Genomic DNA, 11606 nt, shown 5'->3' with positions numbered 1-11606 from the left:
AACAATTTAGGTACTTTGTATTAGTCTAAGTCCTTGGTGAACACATTGTTCATATGAAAAAGGTTATATCACCTAAGGATAAAGGATGAAGACTCAGTGATAGAGCATTTGAGTTCCTTCAATACAATGGTAAGTCAATTATTATCTCTTGATATTAATATTTTAGATGAAGGGAGGTGTATCTATTTGTTATCATATTTACTAGACTCGTGGGTTAGTCTGGTTGTTGCAGTGGGTAGTAACACAACTACTTTGAATTTTAATGAAATATTCTCATCCTTGCTATTTAACGAGATGAGATGGAAAAACATGGAAAATAAAAATATAGATTCCTCATTTATAAGAGGATGCTCCCAAAATATGAATACAAATAAGTCCTCAATTGGGAGATCTAAATATCCAGGAAAATTTGTAGAAGTATGTTGGAAATGTGGAAGATAAAAACATCACAAGAAATATTGTAGATATAAAATTGCTGATAAATGGAAATACTTTGATGATGCTCCTTCCACATAAGAAAAAAACCTCCTTAAATGAAGTACAAAATGTATACTTGGCCTTTTCAAGTACACATGTAGATCATGAGGCATGGTTGGTTGACTTAGGGGCATCCTTTTATATGACTCCTCATGGAGAGTGGTTTTATGAGTATGAAAGATATGATGGAGATGGTGTTTTCCTGGGAGATGAATCAACAACTAGAATAGTAGAATGAGGAAACGTCAAGTTGGATCTCATAGTGGAAAGGATTAGAACACTCCTTGGTGTTCTGCACATCCTAGGACTGATAAAAAGTTTGATTTCTGTAAGCAAGATGAGTGATGTAGCTAGAAAAAAAAGTTTGAAAAAGATGCCCGCAAGATGGTTTGAGGAGAAATTATATTGTTGAGGGGAGTTCGTATTGGAACTCTATATAAGATATTAGGAATCAATTTTAGTGATGGGTGCAATAGTTCCATTGTTTCTAAGAGTGGAGTTGAAAAAGGAAAAAAATCCTATAATTTATGGAGAAAATACCATTTTTATGGATCAAAGATTGGGGCATAATAGTTAGAAGGGCATTTGAGTACTTCATGGTAGTGGTATGATAGAAGGTTTGTACAATTTCTATCTATATTTTGATTTTTGTGAACATTGTTTATATGTGAAGTAGAATCAGGTAAGATTCTCCTTTGGTGCTATTAAGGCAGAGAAAATAGTACAATTGGTGAAAAATAATGTGGTTGGTACTGTGCCTACTCCATCACTGGGTAAATTTGTGTACTATGTCTCATTTATAGATGATACTTGATGTGTTTCCATGTCACATATCAAATAGAGTTGTTCTAAAACAACAAGATTCAAATTATTTTTAGTGTTGCAAATCTTCTTCACATAGGGCCAAAAATAATGGTTTTTCTTTTGAAAAGAGAAAAGAAAATAAATGATACAAGAAAGAAAGAAATTACCTATTCATTTTCTCATCGGATAGTCCCATGTCTCAACTTCATCCAACATTTTACAAAATCAAATACAAAGGTCATATGTCGAAGATAACACTATTTTCCTGATATATATCCATTATTTCCATTATTCACATCATTTATCCATTTTAGATTTTCCCAGATAGGTATTATTTTCATGAGTAATTAAGTTACCTCCTCTTCTATTTTTAATTAATCATTTTTACCTTTTTAGTTTCCTAAACTCCCACATTATATTATTTCTACTATTATTTTTATCTTGAAATCCTTGGACATATCAGGGGATGATTCTCATAGATGTCTAGGTAATGACTTAACGCAATGATTTGGGAATGATACAGCAACCGAATACTACATTATGTGTAAACTAAATATAGCACAATGACTTGGGAATGAGATGGCAACCAAATACTACATTATGCATAAACTACATAAGGTTTGATGGTTCTTTTTACTTCACAGATAAATAATATAAGAAGCCCATTTCTTTATAAATAATTATAAACTCCATCCCATAATTCATGTGGGATGAGTAGGGAATATATGACAAACCAAAATTCCAAGATTCATGTAGAGCAAATCAATGGTGGCTTAGTCAGAAACGTTTGAAAACCATAACTTGAGTTCTTGATGTCTAATTTGAGCAAACAAGAGCTCATTGGAAATCTAGAAACATAGAGAACTCGATAGGAGTGGTTTCTGGGACTAAAATTTTATATATTAGATCAAAAAGTTAAAATTAAAATAATGACTAGTTTTGGGCCAATCATCAAATTATTTTTTGAAAATGATTTATAAAAAGGGAGATCTGGAATATATGAAGTGGGAACTAACTTGGAGAATGAATTCCCGAATTCATATTTTCAAAATGGATCTTTATTCAATTAACAAAAAGAGGAAAAACCCAACTGTCCCACTAATGAAGGAGTACATTGAAGAATGACTTAGAAAATATTTAAACGAAATTGTTAATCATGAATAACTACCTTCGATTAATATGTATTTGAAATCCAATATATACTCTGAAAAAAACTAATGCAAGAAGACATAGGCTTCATTCCACCAGTTGTCCTTCTACAATTTTGTGAGTGTCTTTTATCTTGCTTTGAAGCAATTCCTTTTCTTTCTCCCTAATCTTTGATCATCTAGATTTATGAGTTATGTTATATATTTGTAAAGTTAATCCTTGACTACCATTTCTCTTTTTCTTCTAGGTGAACTCATATTATTTGGTCCATGGGAGCCCAATCCTAGTCCCTTAAGGATGAAGGCCTTTACTTTTATTCTTAATTATCATGATTTGAAAATATCTTTCAAAACTTAAAGTTTATAAAATTATTTTTTAATTCTCACACAGAGTTATTTTTTAGGAGTGCATGAAATTTGTGGTTTCAATACTTTTAAATGAACAATAAATCTTGTGAATATTCTTCTTTGAATCTTTATAACCTTTAAATGCATGGAGTAATTTTAGAGTTTTATGAATATCTAAATTGTTTATCTACTTCTTGTCTATTGATTTGCTTCACACATGTTTTCTTTGTGATGTATGGATGTATGTGTACTATGGAATGAATTGCCATATTATATTTGTTTTTTATATTATTATTTTATTTTCCTTTTAAAACATTTGGTCCACTCATAAGTGAATGTGTTGAATGATCATATTTCTATGATTTGAGTTATTTTGAATATATGAGTGAATGAAAAGGGGAGTGGCACCTCTAGAAAAACACAGAGGGAACTTGAACATGACCATTGGAGGTTGACTCTTTTCGTTGATTGGAAAAAACATCAATAATGGATTCTTGGGGAATATAGAGATTTATTTTCTTGGGAAGAAATATGAATTATTCAAAAAATTCAAAGAGTTTAAGGCTCTTATGGACAATTAGAAAAAGAAGAAAATTAGGGTTTTAAGGATAAAGAAAGGTGGAGAGTATGTATGAAATGATTTGAAGAATTATGTAAGAAGTGTCATATTTCATGGTAGAAGAATACTCCATACAGACCTCAATATAATGGAGTTGTATAAAGGACACATATGATACTAACGAAAAAAGAAAGGATCATTCTCAATGGTGTCGGGTTAGGATAAGACTTCCTAACAGAGGTAGTGGATATTTCATGTTACTTGGTAAATAGATCACCCTCATGAGCATTGGATTATAAGACTGCATATGAGGTATGGAATGGTAAGAAACTCTCTTTTAAACATCTTAGGATATTTGGCTATGATGCTTGTGTAAACATTCCATAAGAGAATATGTGTAGGCTACACTAGAAGGATACAAAGTGTATCTTTATTGGATAGAACGGTGGTTTGAAATGTTATAAACTTTGGAAATTAGAAACTAAGAAGATTGTGTATATTTGAGATGCAGTATTTAGAGAATTCAAAGACGTTTTCAAACATGATGGCCTAAAAAGGAAGGAATAACTAGATAATATAGATTTTGCATTGAAGGATGATGAATAAAACTCTACTGAAGAATAAGAATACAAAGAAGAAGAACCACAAACTATAATATTGAGGAGATTAGTTCAGAAAAGAAGGAAATACAAAAAGTATACTCCAATTGATTTTTGTTCAATTTTTTATTTCTTTATTATTGATGATGATCATATAATTGTTATGGGGGTATTGGATTCATAGGATGGAAAACTTTGGAAATAACGACATGGTTGAAGAAATGGAAGTGTTAGAGAAAAATAAGGCTTGGGATCTAGTGAAGTTGCTAGTTGAAAGAAATTACATTGGTAACAAATTAGTATTTAAGAATAAGTTGAATGTAGAAGGAAAAATGGAGAACTACAAAGATCAACAAGTACCAAAAGGTGATTCCCAGGTAGACGAAAATGACTTTGGTGATATTTTTATTTTATTGTTTCCAAGTTAACTTCTATTAGATTTATTTTATAAATTGCATCTGCTTTTGATTTTGAAATGGAATAGATGGTCATGAAGACAACATTCATACATGGGGATCTGGAAGAAGATATATATATGATGCAACCATAAGAATTTGTCGTGAACAGATGAAAAAGTCCCTATATGAGTTAAAGCAATCACTAAGGATGTTGTATAAAAAACTTATACTTATATATTGGGGATGGTTTCACAAGAAGGAAAGTGAATAACTATATGTATTTCAAATTAGTTGGTGATCATCTTATTTATTTGTTCTTGTATGTGGATGATATGTTTCTAATTGGAAATGAAAAGGAAACCATCCAGGAAGTAAAAACTCACTTTTCCTCTAAATTTAACATGAAGGATTTGCTGGAAGAATTTGTCAATGATGTCAAAGGGTAAATGGGCCAACAATTGTTTGATGAGTTGTGCCCACATATCAAGTGAATTTGGCCACAAGGATCCTCTAGATTAGTAGCCATTATCAAAACATTTTTTTTATAGGTGGCACATCTTGTGGGTCCTCATCGTTGGAGAGATATTAAGTTTTGAAGTTTGAAGCCCTATATGGATGGTTTTAGTGCTAGTCTTTGCCCCAAAAGTTTATGGTATTAACTATTAATTCTTTCCCTAAAAGAAGGTAAAAAATTGTAATTCAATTTGTCATGAGTCCATGTGTCCAAGATTTCCTTGAAAGGATCTTAATGAAAGGAAAAACACTTTTTTGAATGACCTAAGTCTCCTGCACCACGGTGGCCCTAATTCCTTCAGGTCGACCCCTAATTAGACATGGCTTTTCAAATAAAAAAATTATTTTGACATAGGTCGGCCCCAATATAGGCCCCCCCCCTGCCTTCCCCCATTTAAGTGCATATGTGTGTTTTCTTAGTCATGGATCTTTGAAGAAAAAACTCGGTGGTTTAAAGAAGCATTTGATTTGAAGTAATATTAATTGGTTTGAAGCCTTTAGCTTTGTTGAATACCATAGGAAGAAGGTTGAGTTGCTAGGATATTTTTATTTCATATTTCTATTGGATTTTTTGTTGGACAAGTTTGAAGTTTTTGATCTAAAGTTTGAAGGTAATTTTCTGGGAAAAAACAAGATATGTTGGAGGCCTAAATCAACCTTGTTTTGAGGAGTTGTGGAGTTAAACTCGACCTTGTTTAGGACAATATTTTGAGGCTAAGCTCATAATGCTTGAGCCCCAATTCAATATGTTTCTGAGGTATATTTGACCTTGTTTTAGAGACTTGTTCTGAGGCATATTCGACCCTATTTTTGGAAATCTTTATGAGATCCCAAGGCCAATTTCAGACCAGTATTTGAAGCAAAATTAGACTTATCTTAAGGAAGCGAATTCAACCTTGGTTAGGGAAGATATGAAGATTCCTTTTGAAGGTCATCTTGAGATCATTCCTTGAGCTATTTCAAACTTGTTTGAAGAAAAGCTTGTGGAAAATCAATTTACTTGAGTCAAAGGCATCACTTTGGAGAAAATATTGAATTTGTAATAGAACCATTTTGAGCAAACCTTGATGTATGTAGCATACCTTTTCTAGACTAGTCTTTGACACTTGTTTTTGAATAAAATGTTTGGAGCAGTATTTGAAGTCTTAAGAAATCTTGTTGAAGTAGAGATCGGTGGATGTGTCAATACTTGTAAGCATACCTTAATTTCATATTTGTAGAATTTTGAACTAGTCCCTAAGGAAGGTTGAAGCATTGGTGCATCTATTGATATTTGAACATAAGTCTTGAAGTGTCCCTTAATTCCAGCTTCGAGAAAACCTTTTGATACTTGTGTTGTACAAGTTCTGAAGTAGTCTTAGATCTACCTTGAGAAGATGTGATCAAGATATTTGAAGCCAAGGTTAGGGCTATCCTAATTGTTGAGTGAGGTTCATTCAAGAAAAAAATTGAGGTATGAAGTAAAGTCTCTTGTTGTTTGGTAGAAAGTATATTTAACTACAACACTATACATATTGGACATATCAATACTAAAGGAGAAGATTTAAAATTGTTAATGAATTGAAGAAATAACAGTGTTTGGAAGTCATTATAATTGTGTCATTGTCCCTGGTACGGTAATTGATCAAGTGCTCAAAATTATGCTCAAAAATCAAAGTGTCATAATTTTGTTAAACTTAGCTTCAGATCGAATGGCTCATCATTCTGAATCTAATGGTGTGAATGACACTGAAAGCCTAGCTCATATGTAGAAGTTAGAGCAAGTCAAAGTTCAAGTTTGACTTGGACACATGGCAGGATTAGATGATGTGGCAAGGTCCTTCAACGAATGAGGAGGTGCCAAGTGGAAAGACGACATTGGTCCCCACATTTCACAAATCGCAAGTCATGGGCGGATCATTTTAAAGAATTGGCCCTCGAGCAAGGAAGGGTTGCGATGCGATAAATCACAATCGCAGATCGGTGAAGGGAAGGCTTTACAGAAAATCAACCCTCGACAGGTATTGGGTTGCGATGCAATCGCACATCGCATATCGCACGACACTACAAAATCTTCCTCGGTAGGTTCATGTTGCAATGCGATATCGCAATCGCAAATCGCAACAGGGCAGAGTCCCACAGACTTTAAAACCACCAGAACTCCACCGATTGCGATATCTTGTATGCGATTTGTTTATGGATTCCATCTTACAATTCCATCGGGTCTGTGCACATCGCAATCAGACATCACCGCCGTGTTCACAGACATTAAGCCCACCTATCCTTGTTGATTGTGACTTGCGATTCGACCGATAAATTATGGCTCACCACGCGGAAATTTTTTTGCCCAGTTAGCGCGTTTTTGGGGCTAATTTGTAGGATCATGCCAGATGTGGAGCATTTTGTGGACCGAATAGTGGGAGAACTTGGAGAAGTCATAAATTCTTTATTTTTTCACCAAATTGGTTGCAAAAAGAGGGTAGATAGCCATTTTTGAGTATTCTGAACTCATTGAGACAGGTTTCAAAGGCATTTGGGAATTGTAAACACACTTTTTGTTGTAATTTTGAGAATAATAGAGAGGCCCAAGCATTGGAAGCTGAACCAAGGAGATGTAGCCTGATGTAGGAGCATGAGGCTTGAAGACAAAAGGCTTCGAATTTTATTCCAAAATACAAAAAAAATTTACAAGAAAAGGAGTGGGGTCCTTTAGCTGTCACATTACAAAGCTTTCTAGTTATGATTTGAGATAGAATTCAGGGATTTGGATTATCTTGTAATAGATTAAGTAGTTAAGCTTAGTTGAGATTCTCGAGGAGAATATCATGTAGATTAGATAGGATTAGGCAGTTTCGATCCGTTGATTTAAGATCTAATTGTTGATGTAATGGTATTTATGTAAGTTTGATTTAAGGTAAAAGGATTTGGCTGTGGAGGATTAGACTGTGAAATTTGAAGTTTCTCTGTATTTCTGTATATTCTGCGCATGAATGGTCAATCCTGGAGGTTTGATGTTCCTTCGAAATATCTTTGAGTGTTGTTGATTTCTAGTTTGGCCTTTAGAACTAGATTTTATATAATCTTGTGTTATCACGTTTAAATCTTCATTCACTATGTATTGAGTTAATCGGGATGTATTCCGAACCCACAGAGCTTAGTTAGCAATATCCTGAATATAACTTAGAAACAGGTTAACCTTGGCAGAACAAAGAAAACCCTGAAAAAACTCTTGAGAACCCACGGAGAAGATCTGAACCATCTGATCGACACGCAACAGATCTAACGGTGATCGTGTGCTAATAAGCGCAGAGGTTCATTCCAAAACCGAACGTGATCATTTATAAAACTGAGTTAATAACTCAGTAAATTGTGACCGTCTACTTGAAAAGCTCAGATCGGGCAGTAATCGTGTCGAAAAATGCATGAGTTTAATATAAATTTTAGACGCAATATGTTATGAACTGTGGTTTAATCCTTTGGGTCCCGATCAATTGCAGCCGTCCATTAAGAAGGGACAAGATCTGATGGATATCGCTCCAGGATATGCACGCAGGATAACTTAAGTTTCGGACCCGAGAAGGCTATAAACTGTGGTTTTAATTACTTTCAGTTCTGTGGGAAAAGTGAAGGTTTGCCTTATTTCGGGTAAATTCAACAATTCTGCTGTTTTAGTAGAATAACTAAATTTAGAGGTTGACGACTGATATTCTAAAGGAAACCCGAGAAGAAGTCCCGCCTAAAGTAGAAGAGATCATTTTTGGTTTTGAACGATTATTATTAACACCTGCACCCAGACCACCATTAGTGGTATCAGAGAAACTTATTGTAACTAATCAAGATCTCAAAGATCAGAGAAAGAAGTCCAATATGGCTTTCAGAGTTGGAGGAAGACGTGGTCAAAGAAGAGGAAGACCAGTTGCAAATGCTGAAGTGTTGGAAGCTATGCAACAGATGTAAGCTAGACTAGAAGTAGTGGAAATGGGAAATTAAGGAGATTCAGGTGATGTTGATGTCAGTGAGCCTGAAGTTGAAGCTACAGAAGCAGAGGAACCTACATAAATTACTCCTCAAATAAGATTCTTTAAATCAGTGTTGGGATCCACATCTAAACCCAGACTTGAGGCTACAATTTATACAGGAGGTTTAAACCCTGAGGAGTTGATAGACTGGATTAATGACATGGATAAATTCTTTGATTATGAAGAAATGGAAGAAGGAAAGAGAGTGAAATTTTCTGTCACAAAATTGAAAGGACATGCAACACTTTGGTGGGATGGAGTGCAGGAAGAAAGAAAAAGACTTGGTAAGCAGCCAATTAAAAATTGGAACAGGATGGTGGAAAAGTTGAGAGGTAAGTTTTTGCCAAGTGATTATCAACATAAATTATTTAGACAGATGCAGAACCTTAGACAAAGCTCTTTGACAGTGAAAGAATACACAGAGGAATTTTACAAAGTAAGCATAAGAGCTGGACAAATTCAAGATACAGATGAGAAGGTTGCAAGATATATAAATGGACTTAGAATGGAGATCCAAGATGAGATAAGTTTGTTGTCTCCTAAAATAGTGGAAGAGGCTTATCAGATGGTATTGAATGCTAAAGAAAAACTCATGAGGAAGCAATCTGCTAGAAATAGAGGTACTTTCTGAGGAAGGGGAAGTCAAGGTGGTAGAGGAAGAACTACAACACCTAGAGATGGAACTAGCAGTAGCTCGAGTCAGCATACACCCACAGAAGGTGATGCAAGTGGGAGAAGGAGTTTTTTCAGAGGAAGAGGAGGTAGAGGTAGAGGAAGAGAAATCAGATGTTACAAATGTACTAAGCTGAGACATAGAGCCTATGATTGCCCAGAAAATGCAGGAACAAATCAGAGGAATGTAATTGTTGCTAAGACTGAAGAGGAAGCAGAAAAGGTGTTAGAAGAAGAAAATGTACCAAAGAAAGGGGAATATTTGGTAGTTAACAAAGTTTTGTTAAAACCAGCAAAGGAAGTTGTTGAACCAGCACAGAGAAAGACTTTGTTCAGGACTGTGTGCAAGGTTCAAGGAAAATGCTGTCAAATGATAATTGATAGTGGTAGCACTGATAATTTGGTCTCTACAGAAGTGGTGGAGAAGTTGAAATTAAAGACAAAGAAACATCCAACACCTTATAAGGTGTCATGGCTTCAAAAAGGACATCAGTTGTTAGTGAATGAATAGTGTGAAGTGGAGTTGCAATTGGGCAGATACAAAGACAAAATTCTATGTGATGTGATGCCTATGGATGTGTGTCACATATTGCTGGGAAGACCTTGGCAGTATGACAGAGGAGCTATGCATGATGGGAAAAATAACACATACAAATTTGGTAAAGATGGTATTAATCATACATTGCTGCCTATGGAAGAAGAGGATACAGTAGAAGACAAGGAAGAACAAGAAGTTGATTGGGTAAAACAATTACCTACAACAAAGGCATTGTAGCCAAAACAAATTTTAGACAAGAGAGTGTTTAAAAAGTCAAGGGGACAGGAGTATTTTCAGTATTTGGTCAAGTGGAATGATCAACCAATTGCTGATGCTACCTGGATGACAGATGCCATGCTACAGAAGTTGGGAAGTTTTGTGGAAGAGCTCATGGACAGGAGCCCATGAAGAATTTTGTACTCAGGAGTATGATGTAGGAGCATGAGGCTTGAAGACAAAAGGCTTCGAGTTTTATTCCAAAATACAAATAAAGTTTACAAGCCAAGGAGTGGGATCCTTTAGCTGTCACTTTGCAAAGCTTTCTAGATAGTATTTCAGCTAGAATTAAGGGATTTGGACTATCTTGTAATAAATTAAGTAGTTAAGCTTAGTTGAAATTCTCGAGGAGAATATCATGCAGATTAGATAGGATTAGGCGGTTTGGATCCATTGATTGAGGATCTGATTGTTGATGTAATGGTATTTATGTAAGTTTTGATTTAAGGTGAAAGGATTTGGCTATGGAGGATTAGAATATGAAATTTGAAGTTTCTCTGTATTTTTGTGTATTCTGCACATGAATGGTCAATCCCAGAGGTTTGAAGTTCCTTCAAAATATCTTTGAGTGTAGTTGATTTTTAGTTTGGCCTTTAGAATTAGATTTTGTATAATCTTGTGTTATCGCGTTTAAATCTTCATTCACTATGTATTGAGTTAATAGGGATGTATTTCGAACCCATAGAGCTCAGTTAGCGATATCCTGAATATAACTTAGAAACTTGTTAACCTTGGTAGAATGAAGAAAACCCCGACAAAACTCTTGAGAACCCCCAAAGGAGATCTTAACCATTTGATTGGCAGGCAACAGATCTAATGGTGATCGCATGCTAATAAGCATAGAGGTTAATTCCAAAACCGGATGTGATCATTTATAAAAATGAGATAATAATTCAGTTAATTGTGATTGTTCTCTTGAAAATCTTAGATCGGACGGTAATCGCGTCGAAAAATGCATAGAGTTTAATATAAATTTCGGCCGCGATATGTTATGAATTGTGGTTTAATCCTTTGGGTCCCAGATCAATCGTAGCCATCCATTAAGAAGGGATGAGATCCAATGGATATCGCTCCAGGATATGCACGGGGGTTAACTTAAGTTTCAGACTCGAGAAGGCTATAAACTGCTGTTTTAATTACTTTCGGTTCCATGGGAAAAGTGAAGGTTTGCCTTATTTCGGGTAAATTCAACAGTTTTGTTGTTTTAGCAGAATAACTAAATTTAGAGGTTGATGATTTATATTCCAAAGGAAACCCGAGAAGAAGTCCCACCTAT

The sequence above is a fragment of the Pinus tabuliformis genome, chromosome 6, assembly GCF_031772625.1.
Source record: "Pinus tabuliformis cultivar Carrire ecotype Pingquan chromosome 6, CPIR1, whole genome shotgun sequence".
In the NCBI taxonomy this organism is placed as follows: domain Eukaryota; kingdom Viridiplantae; phylum Streptophyta; class Pinopsida; order Pinales; family Pinaceae; genus Pinus; species Pinus tabuliformis.
Note: the sequence above shows the minus strand (reverse complement) of the source record.